The sequence below is a fragment of the Mastigoproctus giganteus genome, chromosome 12 (assembly GCF_048544385.1).
Source record: "Mastigoproctus giganteus isolate SK-2022 chromosome 12, ASM4854438v1, whole genome shotgun sequence".
Taxonomy (NCBI): domain Eukaryota; kingdom Metazoa; phylum Arthropoda; class Arachnida; order Uropygi; family Thelyphonidae; genus Mastigoproctus; species Mastigoproctus giganteus.
Genome location: NC_143586.1, coordinates 150,850,196 through 150,869,029, shown reverse-complemented (window position 1 = coordinate 150,869,029; position 18,834 = coordinate 150,850,196). Strand labels below are relative to the sequence as shown.

Below are 18,834 nucleotides of genomic sequence, written 5' to 3'. Positions count from 1 at the left end.
CACCTCCTGCAAGTTTGTCGCACTGGTAATGAATCACCCTGTGTATATATATATATACACACACACACAACTTATCGTTGTCTACCAACAATCTAGGTGACTTCAACTAGGGTCAACCACCCAGACAAAGGCATAAAATGACAAGGAGTTCTCTTTTTCTGTAATGAACAACATCTGCTAAGATACATAAGTTTAGAAATTAAGTAGTGTGAATCTAAACCAATTAAATGTAGTTAATTTTTAGAATCAAAAGAAAGTTAATAATGCAAGCACATATTGAAACATATTGACCCGACAGAGAACGTAATTTAATAATTAAAATAAGAATAAATGTAGAGTATAAGGCATATCTACCGTATCCAGGACATAATATAGTAACAACAGTAGTGCCATGGAAGAAATAACAATCCCTCTAGTGAGGTAATATGCATGTTGTGACGCCTATGTGATGGATATGGTAAAAATAAATAAATAAATAAATAATGAATTAATTAATTAATTAAGTTAACCCAAAGCGAATCATGCGGATAGTAAGATGAATAAACACTAATAGAGTAGGAATAATAGAACCTGAACTCCGTGGAGGCGAAAATTTAGTAGTACAAATAAGTAGTTAAAATAATATAAAGATAATATAATATGTTATATTATCTTTCTTTTGATTCTAAAAAAAATTAACTACCTTTAATTGGTTTAGATTCAAATTACTTAATTTCTAATACTTAGCAGATGTTGATCATTACAGAAACAGAGAACTCCTTGTCGATTTTTGCCTTCAGTCTGGTAGGTTGGCCCCAGTTGAAGTAATATAGATTGCTTCAACTGGGGCCAACGATATATATATATAATCTTGGTATTGTCTTCAATATTATGCGACATATTATATACATAAATGTATTATTCAATACAATTAAAAAATAAATAAATAAAACAAAAACATAAAATTTATTTCCTGAATTTTCAAATGATTTGTATTCATATAATCAATGGGGTAAAAAATTCCACGCACACACATTACCTCAGATTTTAATCCTTGCTCACAAAATCTGTGCAAGGATTATAGTATTGTATTACCTCTTCTATTTAAATCCAATAAATATTATCTTAGCAGTCAGTTCATGATATACATTTGTATTTCGATCACAGGAGTAAATGCGCTAATTATGATGCTGGACTGGCTTGCGTGGTCACCGGTACTCATTTTGCCAGATCGAATCTCAATCGTGTAAAAAAGGTTACTAGTTTGTACCAAAAAAAAAAAAAAAAAAAACTTTAAAATTCTTTGTTTAATTCCAGTTTCGCAGATAGGTAACAGGTCCCTAGTTAAAGGGCTAATTTTCTTTGCATGACATGAAGTATTAGTCGAAGTAACGATGAATCGACAAATGTCACGTAATGAAATTAAATTTCTTCAAATGTCACTGTGGAATGTTTAAATACAATTCTTCATTTAACCCAGAAGAATTTCGAAATTATCGTAGAATTCTTAAGCAAAGCTGTGTCGCCGAGTCGGTTCCTTCGACGAGATACCTTTAATTCCACGCGATCTACCACGGTGACAATTCCACTAAGGGCAATTAAGAATGCGTAGTTATTTAAATGGCATTTTAGAATTTGCATTGCTTTCGTTTTTCCCTTATTTCACTTCTTTTTATTGGGAAACAAAACTAGGCATTGGCCAACATCGCTTACCCATAAAGAATCTCTTAAGTTCGCATACCTAGACATTAATATGGCTCTTGCTATATAAACTTCATAATTGTTATATTTTAAATGTTTGTTCCTATTGGCCTTAACGAAATTTCTGTTCTGCTAAAATTATTCAAAAATGTTCTCGCAAATTAAATGTACTTAAGTATAATATTTTTCGAATTAACTTAATATTTACTCACAGATATTGCGTTTCTCCATCGTTCTACACTGTTTCAAGTTAACCAGTGAATTTTAGATTAGAAACGAAAGATATAAATTATAAAACATTCTCTTAATGATCTGCTGGCAACAAACGTATTGTTCTAATGGCTTTCGTTGCCTTGCTAAATAATCTCATGATCCCTCCTATACATAATCCAGAACATAATTTTAATTGCTCTACGCGATTGAGTTTAATGAATGCGGTCAAATGGACAAAAACGGTTTATTTCAGTGGATATGTTACTGCAATAATGGCTACCTCATTTGCTGTTCTTTTCACTTCACGCTTTGAGCGCTCTGGTTATTTCTGAATGGTCCTAGCGAAGGTAAAAAATTTAATCAAATAGAATAAATATTGCACGTAGTAGAATGCGCTTTTGTTTCCATACCGTAAAGCCATCTGAGGCTTTACGGTATTCATTTCATGTACCTGTTTTGAAACACCCACCTACCAATGAGTTGTTGGGTCTTCCTGAAAATTTTTAATTATTCATCTTCAGCATTGATTTTCCAGCGAATTCTTGTGTCCCGCTCTTTCATTTTACAAATATAAAGTTTAACCAAGAAAAAAAATGTCGGGCGTTATAAAAGGTGACTGTAAAAATGTTTCGAAATATGGCTTCATGAAAAACGCGCAAAAATCAGCAAACCAATCTAAGTTGAATAGCAAAAAGAGCAAACAATAAAAGTGTACAGAGATATCAAGGTAATCTGCCGTTTAAGACAAACTATTTATGCTAAAGAAAGAGTGTTGATGGTCTCGAAAAAATCGATAACATTTCATACGCGTTACTAAAATAATATAAAGTGGATGGAACTTCGCACGAGAGAGAAAGAGAGATTAAAGTTTAAACATTTTCTTTGGGTGGCTGCAGGCTTACACCATGTTTGAAGCATCAGCAAATATGTTAAAAGTGGATGATGGTTATATGCTTTAACTTAATGAAAAAAATTCAGTCTCTATAGACAAAAAAACTGTTATATTGAAACTATTACCTGCCCCTGTGTATTATGTTCATAAATTGTGCTGTGGTCAAAACCGAACCCAATTCTGGCAAACATTCTCTTCTCCTAAAGAGCTCGTCCACTGCTGTACTGTCCCAGAAGCAGAAAAAGTAAGGCAGCTTAGTGAAATCACCTTACAAATCTAGAAGAAAGGCAACATCTTGAAGTCCTCACAGACATCGTATTTATATCGGTCATACTTGATCTCTGACATTTACATAGTCTTCTTTAATATGAACAGAGCACACAGAGGAACTGATGGATGTATATTCGTATTGCGAAGGAACATACCTTTCAAACATGCATTCTAAAAGACACCACTCTTCTGGATTGTGATCAGTAACACTTTCTTCATAAAGATTAGTAGAATAAAAGCAGCAGCAGAGGGTTGCTGTAACGGCATCCCAGCGGAGGGATGCACAAGTGACATGCTTTTTTTCCTGCATGTCTTGCAGCAGAGATTCTGCAAATTCTTCTCTTTTAAATGAGATACCAGGAGCTGAACAGTGGATTTGGTGAGGCAGTTAGTCATCCAATTCTTACTGAGAGAAATGTAGCACTTTACTTCTTGTTTTAATCACTTCTAAGTTTTAATCCCAATTAATCTGTCCACCAGATTCATCATCCAATTCTGACGACTGTACTCTGGAAGGCGGATTGGGAATTGATAGATCTTCGTCGTGTGCAACAATTCCAACAGAGAGTGGAATGCTGGGAGACACTACAGCTTTTCTATTCGCAGACTGTTTAAACTTTGCTAATATTCCCATACAAAAGAATCAGTTGTTATGGTATAGCAAACGGCATACTCTTGCAACTACCAAAAATCATCCCTCTAAAGTTTAGCTGAAAATACCACAGCAGACATGTTCCCGGGTGGATAAAGGCCACAGTTCCTAATCCGTCAATGAAACGAGGAATATTTTATAAACCGTTTTCTCACTCAGGCGATGATTGAATGTTTCTTTTATTTCTTAACCCGGAAACTCTGTTAAAGGACAAGCACTTTACAAATATATACGGCGCAATATATAATATGGTCAAATTCATCTAAAACTCTACATATTTCTGATCATCTGCTTCGTACTTTTATAACCGTATATATTACAAAAACAAAATCTACAATTGCTGCTAAAATATTGACATTATATATAAACAAACGCTTTTTTGTTATATAGCATTGTGCTGACAAACTATTCATATGAATGCGGAATTCCATCTTCATGATTAAAAAATAGCGCTGGAAGATGAGACCCTCATTCCAAATAAGCTCAGGCCGCCATCATCATTCTACTCTTCCGTGTGGCACGGATTGAGTCCCTATTTAGATATCGTCCTCCGTTGTTGTCGATCTCTCGAATCTTGCATCATTTGTTGATAACTCTGAAAGCCTGTGTTTTCCTTTAGGCATTGGAGCCATTCTCTTTTGGGTCTTCCTCAGGTCAGTGTGATAAATTGCCTTCTAAAGTCGATCGCTACTGGCGAAAGAGTGTTGCCCAACTCTACTCATTTTTGTGATCCCTATCTTTGCGCAGACGTGTTCTGATCGAGTTCAAGGGGCCTACTTGTTGAAAGTTAAATTTCCGGATTCAGAATAGTTGCATTTAGATAAATACTGAATGCCAGCAGCATTTTGTGTTTACAGGTTCTCGGTTATTCACGAGCAGTCTTGAGAAATGTTAACTAAATTGTTTTTCATCTTATAGATAATATGCGGTCCATAATAAGAAATACTTAAATCAGCTGCCCAAACTTATGCACAGTAAATGTCACAAAAAGGTTTACTTTATGCATTATATTCCCGATCATATTATCTATGGACACCAATAACATGACAGTAGATTGCAAAACGGTTTAAACGATAGTGTTCTACTCCACTTATCGATGGTGTTCTATCCAGTTATGTTACCTTAAACACGTAATCTGGGTTATTTAGTCCAATGTAATCAAGAAAACGACCTTCACTGAAAGATAACTGAATAGTCTCATGGTGTTAGTAAACATTCCTACTGATTAAATGAGATAGGGGCAGGAATTCTGTCTTTATCAACTGTTGCACTAATTAGTAAGATTAAAGTTTCTGCAAATATCACGCAGTATTTTTAAGCGTTAGGATAGATTTTTTTGAATAGCATTTCTCTCTCTAAGCAATGTTTATTCTAGAGAAGTATTTTTATATGTATTAAGTACATATCTGGAGTATTCCTTCTATGTTGACGCTGCAGTAGCTTCATGAAATAAAACTACCAACTTCTTAAATAAATTTCGTGGGGAGAAAGGGAAAAAAAATCCGAAACTGGAAATGCAAGTTGATCAGGTTACAAATCTCTCGAGAGTAAAGGAAAGTTGACACTAATTTGTTACGATGTAACTTCTAATTTGACGAAGGTGAAAAAACCTACGTGTTCAGCCAACTGTAAAATCAAAAAAAAAAAAAAATTAAACCATCCTCAGCAGTCGTTGTCAAAACATTAGTAATCAATCTTCATATTTTAAAGACATTATACGAAATGACGTTTCTTGAAGTATCTTCGTAAATTTATATTAGCGTCTATCCAACCACAATTTTGCCTCATTCAGATTAACGCAGCAGAGTTTCAGCTGGACGAATAATCCATTTTTCTTGGGGGAGGAATCTTACTGTCCACGCTAGAGATCGATTAACTGAGCCGCAGCGTAAAAAAAGAAGGCCATAAAAGTTCCTCGCGTCACTGACGGGACTTGAACCTAGCCCTCCCCCCCGGGGGTGGGGTAGGACGGCGAATTTTTATTGAAAAAATCTCAGACATAAAATAAAGAAAACTTTGCCAAGCCTGATCGTGTCAATGAACTATTTGCTTCTCAGATAATGCTAAAATAATATCATAAAAACATATATATGAAGAAAGAATGTTTGTATCCTAAGAAATTTCTTAAAAATTTTCGTTGGATGAAAATATTTTCGAGAGGATAATTGCAATAATAAACTATATCCTTGCTTGCATATCTACCCGCCAAAATACCACTTCAGTAAAACCACGGCGAATTCAATTTGAATAATCAAATATGTATGTGTTCATCTTAATCTGAATCTGCGGAAAATATGATGAAAAGACTATCACAACAAATTGGAATATATCCTTATAATTAAGTAGGAATAATTATTCATTAAGTACGAATAATTCAGATTTCACCAGGACATCAAAGCAACCTAAAAGAGATTGTGTAAAATTCTAAATAAATTTCTATGCATCCATATAAATGTTAACACGAATGCGCATATATTTGAGATTAATTATTCTTCCACCTTTAATTATCGCATGCACAGCAAGTGTTTAGGCAGAAATATAGCAATCATCAACGTATGGGGCCAAAGAAGAAACTGAGATGAAGAGTGGGAATGAGCCAGTGTAAACCAATGTATAAATGTACGTTTAAACGAATAATCTGAGGCGAGATGGGACTCAGTAGTACAGTGGAATTTTCACGAAGAAAGTCCCGAAGTATTCGTCGAAGCTAATATCACAAAACCCAGTTCGAAGATCGTGATAGTGAATATTTATTTCTTCTTCAGAGAAGATCAGTCTTTGTTTTTGAAAGACTGTGTAGTACCAGTTCTCTAGGCATTATTCACTTCCCAAGAAGCCAGCCTAAGAAGTCAATACGCTGCGATGAAAATCCTTTACCGTTGGTGGTCTTTCTGAGGCCCATATTTAACCACAATAGAAAACGTGTGAGAAGATACACGTTAATAGATAATAATTAAAATAAATAAAAAGTTCACTATTATACTACAATTAATTTAAGATATTTATTGAAATTTTTCCACCTCACTAAGCTATTTCAATAAATCTTAAATTAACTTTGTGTGGTGTACACACTGTCTATTTATTTTCATTACTGTCTATCAAGATGACTAACCACGTATCGACCCCTTCACTTAATAAAATACAATTATTATGTGTTTCCTGAGGCAGTCGGAAGGTAGTGGTTGTAGCAGAGTTGAGCTTTTGCTTTCCAAAGAATCAGGGTAGCTTTAATTAATTGGAAATCCTCGTGCTAATGAAACAGGTTTGAATCAAGCCAAATTACCAGACAGAAATTCTTCATGATGGAATTGTAGAAATTAGAATTGAAGGGGATATCTTGAATGAGAATATTTTCGGCTTTCATTTCTTTGGTTGATCGATATATTGAAACGAAAAAAAACAATACACAAAATCCGCCATCTTTCGATTGATTCGATCTCAATCTTTAGATTGATGTCGATTACATGCTCAATTCAAGAGTTTATCCTCAGAAAGATCATACTCAGCATACCCAACAGCCAGAAGAAACTTCCAGAAATCCAAGAAGCAGGCTATCAACTCGTTCATGGAGAAGAGGGCCGTTTGTGGCCAGCAACCGTGGTCGGCCAATCACATTCGGCCAACAGAATCTCTAGACCTGACCAAATGGTGCGAGCAGGTAACCCGGTTCTTCAAAACAGACAGTGGAGCGACAGACTTCTCCTGGAAACAATGCCCACTACAATCTCACTAACTAACTAATCTCACTAACTGCCGCTTGGCGAAGAGGAGCTAATCAAGGCCATCAACGCCCTGTCCGACAAGAAAACGATGGGAAATTATTCTACTCCCACCTTTTGCCTTAAGATCACCTGCTACTTCATCAGCGATGAGCTGAGCAGTTCTATAACAGAATTTTACAACAGGGAGTCGTCCCAACCGCTTGGCTGAATTACATAGTCATCCCTGTTCCAAAGGTTCAAAATCCGACCTCAACTGCTAACTATAGGCCTATTTCAATCTCCTCCCCTTTTCTCAAATGCCTAGAGAAGTGCATGTTCAAAATGGCTGCCAATCAGATCTTTTCCCAGAGACCTCAGCATACACATTATGCACTCTCACAAAGATCCGCAATAACATGGCTCTGAATTCGAATAACAGGCTCTGAATGTGAAAACCCTTCAAGCCTGGGAGCAAGGTTATGTTTTTCATGTTGTTTTTCTAGATCTGAAAGCAGCCTTTTACTCAGTGCAAGTTAAGCTTCTTATGCGCCTCCTGGAGAACTACTACGGTTTCACAGGTAATGTCTCTAAGCTCCTCAGAAATCTACTAACCAAGAGGTTTCTTACCTTCCAGCAAGGAAATGACTGCATCACAAAACAGGTTGTTGTTATTTGGTTTTTAGGAGCATTAGCAACTAAGGCCATATTGCTCCGGGATATGCGGTGGTCATTTCCTGACCTTTCCGCATCCTCCGTATTTGGTGGTGACGGGTTCGAACCCCGGTCTAATCAAGAAACATGTGTTACGCACTGCTGCTCCTTCCCACCTGGCTACGGAGGCGCCCACACACAAAACAGGTAGAAGTCCCAAGAATTATAGTTGTCGTCACTGGTGAATCCCTTTTCGAACTGTATCCTGCTGATGGGCCTAACCGTTTTCGTGAAAGCAGCATCAAGCCATGGCACCTGGATTCACTGCTGGTGTTCGGTAGGCTGGAGGCGGTAGTGTCATGGTTTGGGGCTTTTTCATGGCATGCCGTGGTTACTCTGATCACCATTCATCAACTGCCTGTTCGGTGAAAACGCCTACCATTCTGTCGTCGCAGATTAAGTACACCCCTTGATAATGGCAGTTTATCCAGATAACTCCGGTATCTATCAACAAGACAACGCAACATGCCACTAGACCCGACTGATTTCAGGAATACGGCAACGCTACGAATTCTTCCTCCTCCCAACAAAATCGATATCAACCCAAATTAGCATGTTTGACACCTACTGGAAAAGGATATTCGATGCTACTCCCATCCAGCTGATAGCGTGCGGGCATTAATAGACATCGTGCAACGCATGCTTGGTACTACCACAAGACACGATGCAGGATCTTGTGAAAGATACATGCCAAGAAGCGCACAGGTGGCCAAAGGTGGCTCCTCAAGGTATTCCCCGTTGGCGTTGCTAATGCACAGTCAACTCAGTGTATATCACTATAGTTCCAGTCTTCCGTTTAGTCTAAAATTATCATTGGTATCATTTAAGAACTTATTTAATGTACGCAGTGCATTGCATTTCAGGCACATAGCAAATAGTAATAATTCATGATTTATGAGGGAAAAAAAAAGCATGACGCAATGACGTTTATGTGTGAAACGAGAACATTTCGTTTCTGCGCATTCATTTATCAAACCATGGCAACAAACAATACCAGTGCTTCAGCTGGTAGTGTTTCAGCTGCATTCTAAAGCAAAGGAGCGGCAAATTAAATACATATACTACGCATCCCCACTTGAAAAAGCGACAAATTACAGGGAATTAAACACATTCCAATTCAATTGAGAAGTAAATAACACCCTTTAAAACGGATTCTAACACAAAATAACGGAAAATTTCTCATAGGATTAGATCTTCCAATCACGGTGAAGCAGTGGGCGGAGCTAGACCTGTCCATCACTTATTGTCGCAAAAATCAATGGTTAAGAGCCTTGTATTAAAGATTAACCAAGCAAAGAAATAATAATTTTCAACTCTCACAGGGCTTGGTCTGAGATTACAACTTGTCTTTTCAGGAGCACTTCAAGGAAGCTAGAAACAAATTCTTCTCAGCCCTTTGGTCAGCTCGGCAGGAACTGGTGTCTTACCGCAATAGCAAGCTCACAACTAACTATATCCGATCTTGTATAGTACCGGTGGCTCTCTACGGATCAGAAATCTGATCCTGTGCCCCTCCAACCTACCTACGGCAGTTCTTGGGTTGTTATTTGGTTTTTAGGAGCATTAGCAACTAAGGCCATATTGCTCCATGGATATGCGGTGGTCATTCCCTGACCTTTCCACATCCTCCGTATTTGGTGGTCACGGACTCGAACCCCGGTCTAATGAAGAAGTGTGTACTAAGCACTGCTGCTCCTGCCCACCTGGCTAGGGAGGCGCCCAGTTCTTGGAGATAGAGTATTGGCTTCTTATATCCCTCAATAGGTCTTCAGGACATCCCCTTACTATCTCTAGGGGTATACTACATTCACTGCATGCAATGATCCCTTGGAAGCAAATCATCACCACTCGCAACATAATTCCACTCTCTAAGCTCATTTCCAGTAAACTAGACGCTCCTAGCATCAATAGCCTCATAACCCTACCCAAGAATAACAGAAGAATAAGTAATCAGCAAACATCTGTGATCCGACTTGCCCTCAACCAAATCAACTCGCTCAGACACATGTTCCCAGCAAACACGATTGGACTTCTCAACGACTTAAACATCAACCCTGAGGCAATTTGTGTTGACAAGGCCAACAGAACAAAGGTTTTTGCAGATACCTATGCTATCTCGCACTTTTAGACCTTCATTTCAACATCTTCCTACGTGGCTTCTGTAATTGAGGATCACTGTGCTCCTTCTCCTGTTCCAGTCAGCCTACAGCATCCTGCTGGCATCCCTGTACTCTGCTTGGATAGACGCTGAATGTATATTGAGCATCTATGTCGAACATAATCTCTCTTCGCCTTGTATCTTTATCTATTTTATATAGATTTTGTATTGCTATGTTATGGTTTTGTTTGCCCTCCTAGCATTTGAGCACATGCTGTCTAGGGGTGAATGTAACTTTATTTGAATTAAACTTTAAAAAAAATAATTGCCGGATTTCTATCGATTCTATTTAAATTAAATTAAAATCGGACTAATAGAAATCGAATAGCTCGAGAAAACTTTCTAAGAGGCGAAAATATAAAATTTCATGGAAATCCATCCACTCGAAGCCCAGTTATTTTATTCGGACTGACGGACGGATATTTTGAAGATAATAGGGGGATTATGCATATATGCTAAGGCGCATTAAAACGGTCATAAAGTTTAATGTTATATTCGGCCAGTCCGCTTTGAGCTATGTTTATACTAGTTCTGATATTTCATTTTATTATTTAGAAAACCAATAAAATTAAGTGTATATTGGTTTTATAAAACGAGGCAATACTGATTGAACGAACTCTCAAAATACTTTTGTAGCTATTAATTTAAGGAAATAACTTTTAATTTAATTATTAAGAGTCAATCATTTTGTTATAGGAAATGACTCCATATGTAACTTTCTTAAGTTTTCACTCCCCTCTTATTCGTGTATTCTTGTTTTAAAAAGCAACATTCTTTTAACAAGTTTTATGTAACCTAATCTTCTTTTACAAACAAATACTGTTAAAATGTTAAATATATCAATTTGTTTGTAAACGACGGTTAGGTTACCTAAAATTTGAAAGCGGATTGGTTTTCTAAAATTAGATTCACTCGCTAATACTTAATGATAAGTGTTTTTATCATTATACCTTAAAGATTGGATATATATATATAACTACTGAAGGTATTGAGAATCGCCACAGCCAGACGGAGAAGAAATTACATTTAACTAGTCTTCAAAAGAACCAGTAAAAAAAAAAAGATAAATTTTAGGATACTTCTATCTTCTCATGAAGAGGTAGCTGCAACAATCCCAGTTTTGTAAACTGAAACTTTATTCAGTGGTTTTATGTGTCTTTTAAAGATATCCAATATTCCCTATTCTATATTTTATGACCAATCAGCTTTCTGATGTTTCCTCCTGAATGATGACAGAAATGGATTCGTGCGGTTTTATTTTTTATCACTTCCGTCCGCGTCTTATTTTTCTTATTTGTCAGCTTATGAAATCCGTGTTCGGCATCTCATAGTACCTCTGTAAAAATCATTCAGATGAGGTAACAAATCTTTAGCCAAAACCCTTCAAAGTGGCGGGTTCGCGTAATAAAAACTGCTCTTCAAACGGATCTTACGTATTTTTTGGGAACTCAGTCCTTTTGCATTTGCTTTTATATTATTAATAAATGAAGCCTTACTTTTATAATGTCATATAAGAAGCCTACTTCTACCTCTTTTTCTTGAATTACGAAGTAGTGTTATTGGGCAGCCCCATCGTTGCAGCCAAAAAAATAAGTTGCAGACCAAAAAGAAACTAAAATTAAGCGCACAACTTGCTTTTCACCAGACTATAAAGGGACCTACCACCATGTAATAAAAAAAGTGTGAATATGAATTTTAATGAAGAGCAAATAAAAAATCTGTCGTCATATCCAGTGCTCACACATACGAGTACATCAGGTTTCATAACATGAGAATCCTACTTGGAGGATTAATAAGGATTTAAGTTGAAAACAGTGAAAAAAAAAAAAAGTTTACCAGTTGAATGGTTCACATGTATTTTATATTTGTCGGCTAAAAACAGTCATTCTGTCTTGATGCGACCTTTCACTCGGACACATTTTAAAATGCGAAAGGTTCATGTAGTAGTTCAGTGTATTACGAGCGGGTGTGGGAATTCAAATAAGATTTGAAGAAGAAGTAATTGTGATAGAAATAATTTATCTATTTGATACGGTAAAATCTCTCCAGCAACAACACAATTTTTGTTTTCAATCTGAGAATACATTTTGTTTCTTTGCAGCGCTGAATGAAGCGAAGTGTCACAATGGATAAAATGAAATACAGATCAATGATTCGTTTCTTCTTTCTGCAAGGTAAAACACCAAAAACAATCCACGAAGAAATGGTTTCTCTTAATGGAGATGGCTGCCCAGGTTAGTGTTGTTGCCAATTGGTGTAAATAATTCAAATGTGGAACAACTTCAATAAATGATGAAGAAATCCCAGGACTCCCAGAAACGAAACTGCTGTAATAAAAGAGTGCTGCAAAAATTAAGGCATTAATCCTGGAAGACCACTCTATTAGCGTCAAAGAACTAGATGCAGAGCTCCAAATGAGTGTACGATCTGCGAAGAACATTATCCATCAAAGTTGCATATGAGTAAAGTGTCTGTTAGATGGGTTCCCATACTTCTGACTCCTTACCAGAAGATGGGAAGTGCACAATGTGCACATGAAATGTCCGCGTACCAGGAATGGCAAGAGGAATTTTGTTTTTTCACGGCTACTCACCAGGGATGAAACTTAGATCCATTACAGTGATCCCGAAACTAAACAATGCCAAAACAAATTCAACCATGCAGAATCGCCCCAGCCAAAAAAAGGAAAAGGTGCAACCAAGTACTGGCAAGGTGATGCCGTCAGTTTTTTTGGATCAGATCACCTTCAAAAAGGTCTGTACTGCGACATGGAAGTATTATTCCAACCCTCTCTTAAAGAAGAAAAAAAGGGGAAAAGCTGTCAAAAGGTGTACCCCAGCTCCATGATAATACCCTCGAGCATTCCTCACACGCTGCAGTGAGGTGTGCCCACGAATGGGGGCTTGAAATATTGCCGCATCCTGCTTTTATTCCCACGTCCTTGCACCCTCGAATTTCTTCTTTTTTCTTGCCTTCGTGGAAAACGCTCTACTGCTGCTGAAGTGGCGATTTGAAGAACAGGCAAATAACTTCTAAAAAACTCGTCTGCGGAAGTGTATTGAGAGGTGGCAAAAGTGTGTCATTTTTCTCTAGTGACTACTTTTGAAAAAGTGTAATACATGGTGTTTGTTTCATCCTTCTATTACAACTGCTTCTGGTTGAATACAAATATTTTTTGAGCATCCCCCACCTCATATATGAACCTTAACGTATATTTATGCATGCTTATGTCGATTCTAATGCGCTCTTGGCAGTGTGAATTCATGTTCAGAGATACTTAAACGCCCGTTTAAAATATAATAAAGTACATACGAATTTAAAAAGAAAGAACAGAAGTAATTGTTTCCTTTAGAAGGTTTCGGGCTGTGATATCTTGGCCGATAATTAATCCAATATTTGTTTTATTCGAAAACTTTGTTATCGATGATAACTCCTTCGATGATTTTCTATCAAACAACAAAAGCAATCAGTCCCATTTGGAAGGTTCAACACTTATTGAATAAAATTCTGTTCCAGCAGCTTTCAGGAGAGTGGCATTAGCGTCAATACAAAATGGTTATCAAAATAACCTAACATTTATTAAGAATAAACACTTGTACCACCGGTAGTTAACATGAATTTTGTTTGTCCTCTGTCCGCTAAAAACAGTCATTCTGTCATGATGCGGCCTTCCACTCGGGCACATTTTAAAATGCCAGCGACAGGGGAAAGACACCCACTTCCTTGTTTTCCTAACGTCTTATACACGCTAGTAAAGTGTTGCTATTTTTAATAATGTGGACGAAGGAATGATCCATCCTTTGAGCCGGTCGAGAATTTTTGAATTAAATTATGTCTCCTTATTCTAAAAGGTCTAATTTCTTTTTTTAATCGATAGACTCTATGCAGGCACTCGCTGTCAGAACCTTCTGAGGCTTCCTTTCGAACAGCAAACCGTACGCAAGTTGGTTTAAGGAAACAATAAGCAGTTTTAATTTACTCCGTAGGTTTATTCTTGACGTTGTCACTTCCAGAAAGCGACATATTGACGTTTGTTGGAATCTTCGGTAATTTTCCCTTGGAGACTCATCTGCCGTGAAAGGAAATTCGAGGATTACCGAAATAAATATCGAAGACTCATTCATGTCAACTTATTCTTAACATTGTACACATGAGAAAAATTTTACTTCTCAAGAATTACTATATCGGGCTAAATCTTATTAAATGTTTGTATAAATTCGCTCAGTAATGAAGGTTTCAATAATGGTAAAGGTTTCCGCTGTCTTGTTACGAAAGCAGAAAGAAAGTATTTCCATAAGCCAATGTTGAAGCACGAATCCAATTTAATTAATCAAATAGTTTTAAGTCCCAATTTCAGAGTGAAAAAGAGGAATATTCGCTTAACAAAATTTCAATGCTATTTTAGCATTTTTTTTTTACATTTATGTAGAACTTCGCCAAAGGTACAAAAATGCAACTTGTTCTCCACCTGCCAAAAAAAATGAATAAACGCGTATAGTATTCCCATCGTCAAAAAGTGCCTATCCAATTCGTCCGTCAATTTTACCAGATTCTCTACTTTTGCCACCCTAGATTCAATTTATTCCAACTTTCCATATCGGCCTAACCCAAAAGTAAACTTCATACTGGGTATTCTATGTTCTCCCTAATATGTCATATTCGTGCAGTCTGATCCTTATTTCGCTCAGTAAAAACATTTCTGTCTCATGCATTTTGCTAATCCCCAGGGCTTTCCCCTAAAGCATCTAGTAGCCAAGCCCTAAAAGCCACTTATAATATTAGATATGCAATTTATCAGAACATATCGCAGACAGTCCAAATCCTTTTTGGGGTTGCGTAGCCTGGTTGTGAACGTTCACCATTGTCCAACGTTGAGGTCGTAGCAAAATCTGACCACTGTACCTGCATTACATAGTCATAATTTGGGAAGATATGGAACAACACAGGTCCCATCTTGAAATTGATCCCTGAGAGGCTACTTGCTACCCAGCAAGCTCTGAAGATTATTCATCTATGACTACCTTATATCTCATGGTTTTTAAACAACTGTCTAGATCACTCATGGCTATTATTTGATATCCCGACTTTTGCTATACAATAATTCTCATGAGGAACTGTCTCAAAAGTCGGAATTATCATTAGTAGAGTCATATGATGCAAGAAAGCAAGCTTATGCAGCATCAGCCAATAATAAAAAAAAACCTCCCATTTCACCCCTCCGTTCGTTCCAAATACCTCTCCATCTCAGCCTTAAATTTATTTAGGCTATCAACTTACACAACAAAGGATGGAAGTCTGTTCCACAAACCAACTACCCGCTGGCTAAAGGCAAACTTCCGCACTTCTATCCTACATCTGTCTTTCCTCAATTTGAATTTATGCTATCTCAGGTGATTATTCTCAGCAAGAGGAAGAATCCCATCAGCAATAAGCATGCTCAAACCAATTCAAGGCTTTATACACCTCAATCAGATCACCTCGCAGGTGCCTAGTCTCCAGACACTATAATTTGCAAATCTTAAGTCTTCCTTTGTAAAAGCAACCGTTTGTTCCATTCACTAATCTGGTTGCCCTTCTCTGTACTCGTTCCAACAGCTCTACATCCTTCTTAAAATTAGGCCTCCAGACCTGTCTACAGTACTCAAGGTGTGGCCTGCTCATTGCCTTATACAAGGGGATAATCACCTCTTTATCCCTGCTGGAAAAATTACTGTATATCATTGACAAAATACCATGAGCTACTCTTGCAGACCGTCTACACTGCTCAGAAAACTTCATATCTGCCTGCACAATTACCCCCAGGTCCTTTTCGTTCTCTACCACTGTCAGTAGTATTTCAGAGTTGATACGTTACTCTGAGGTTACTGCTTCCCATATGTAGTACTTTACATTTGTCAATGTTAAACTTCATTTTCCACTTCTCAGCCCATCTGCTCAACTTTTCTAAATCCTGTTGCAGCAACGTACTGTCAATAGTGTCCTTAACAACGCTGCAAACCTTCGTATCGTCTGCAAACTTGGACATTAAGCTTGACAATCCATCATCCATATCATTTATAAATACAGAAAACAACAATGGACCCAACACTGAACCCTGAGGGACTCCACTTTAGTCCACAATGAGCAGTGTCCATTGATTACCATTCTGTCTTCTTCCACTCAACCATTCCTTTATCCATAGCGGCAATGTGCCTCCAATGCCAAACTGCTCCAATTTGTGCAGCAGTCTTCCATGTGCAACAGTATCAAAAGCCTTTTTAAGATCCAAATATATGATATCGAAGTTATTCCCTGCATCCAGTTCCTTTGTGACCACATCATAATATCCAATAAATTTGGTCAGGCAAGGCTTTCCCTTAACAAAACCGTGCTGTGTCCGAGCTATAACTGAAGTCTTGTCTAGATGATCCTGCAGTGCTTCTGTAACCAGTGCCTCCATTCATTTTCCTGGCTGCCAGCGTTTAACTCACCTCTGGCGTTCCCCTCCCTGAATAACTCCTCATGTGTGAATGTAGATGCAAAATACTCACTTAGTTTGTTATCCACCTGAGCAGGATCATCAACAGTTGAACCATCGATATCCAGTGGACCAATCTGATTAATCCCTTTCCTTCTAGAGTTTACATAAGTAAAGAACTCTTTGCTGTTTTTCTTTGCATCCTTTGACAAAGATTTCTCATAATCTGCTTTTGCCTGCCTAATTTCCTTTGTGACTTGGTTACAGACCAGCTTATATTTATCATAGGCTTCTGTGTCACGTGTTAATTTGTATGTATCCCATGCATTTTTCTTCTCTGTCACATGTCTGATTAGTTCATCTGACATCCATTTATGCCTAAACCTTGAACAATATTTCTTAGTTAGTATGTAAAGCCTAGTAGCTTCCAAGATAAGTTCTTTGAATGCTTCCCATTTTGAATTTGCTGTTGGTAACATCATCAGTTGGTCCCACTATATAGAACTTAAATGCGGTCTCAGACCATCGTAATCGCCTTTACGAAAGCAAAAACCCTTCCCTTTACCCCTGATGGTAGTTACCTCTTTGAGTAAATCCCACTTCAGCACACTGTGATCACTGCCACCTAGTGGTTCTTGTATCTGCAGATTCTTAATGCATGAAGAATAACTATTCAGATAAAGAGTATTCCTCCCTCTAGTTGCCTCCCGAACATGCTGGTGTAGAAAACAATCATCCAATAAATCCACAAAAGCCTTGCTAGTGTGTGAGTGACCAACCCACAAATTCCAGTCAATATCTGGGAAATTAAAATCCTCCATTATAAGACTCTCTGATTTTCTGGCCCACTTTATTTCCCTGTACAGTTTCTTATTATACTCATCAGAGTCATTAGGCCTATAGCACACTCCTTCTCTCAATTTTGTTCTCCCAATGCTTATGTCACACCAAATTGACTCGACACTGCACTGTACAGCGATGTCGACTGGCTTAACATCCTTGGATTTTGTGTTTCTTAACTAATAGCATAACCCCTCCTCCCTTCATATCCTCTCTATCGTTCCTGTACACATTGTACTCCCAAAATTCCAGTTCTGCATTCCTTATATCTGTGTGACACCACGTCTCTGATATCCCAACAATTTATTTACCAAATTCCCAGCAAGGTACCGCAACCAACGAAGTTAACAGACTTCCGGCGTGGAATTATAATTGTGTGCCACTTAAGCAATCGGTTTATAAGTGACATTTCGACGGCACTGACGATCCTTATGTCGACGATTGGCAATGTGATCTGCAAACGAAAGCTGACTGGCGCTGTTTCAAAGCGACCCGGAAAATCTTCAAAGCTGACAGAATGGTACCGGACAGCACTGCACACAAACAGGCCCTCATTTGGGACATGTCAGCATAAGTAGTGCGCGTAGGACAGTGCACGAGCGCTTAGGAGTGAAGAATACTTGGATTGGATGCAGTAGTTGCCCGGGAAAAGCTAACAGCTACACTTTATCATACCGACAATGAAGTTTGGCTGAGGCAGCGTGATGTTCTGGGGCAACTTTTCATGGTTTGCCTGAGACCATTTGTTGTTTTGGACAAAACCATGAAAGCCTATCGAGACTTCTTGGACAAAAATGCGTTACTTACGCTGTAGCAGCACGTTGGACTGCTTTGAGAACATGAGCATCGCAAATTTGGAGTGGCATCTCTGAAGCCCTGACCTCAATCTTATAGTGGACCCCTGAGATGATTTTTTGTCGAGTGTGTGCGAGGAGAAACTGATCAAAGCACAAAGCTGAACTGGTTGCCGCTTTATAGGTCGAATGGAGGAAAATATAAAGAATAGTGAACAGTGCTACAAGAAGACAGGAGGCTGTGATAAAGGTTAAAGGCAGATTTCAGGACACTTTATTAGTTTTCCTGTAAATAAAGATTATTCTTAGACATGCAGTTTTTCGAATATTAATGGTAGGGCTTCGTAATCTCTTCGTAATCACTTGCAAGTAATCTCTCTGAGCATAGTTAGACCTGTCCACGTGAATTCTTTACAAGACAAATCATTGTAACACAGTTCAGTGTACCTGACAATTTGGTTAATGG

The 18,834-nt window shown here is 37.8% G+C and overlaps 1 protein-coding gene across 1 annotated transcript in view; it reads left to right on the top strand.

The window, feature by feature from the left end:
- LOC150077513 (uncharacterized) overlaps nucleotides 1-18,834 on the top strand; it is a 135,768-nt gene that overhangs the window by 86,707 nt on the left and 30,227 nt on the right. The gene's annotated exons all lie outside the window — the stretch shown is intronic.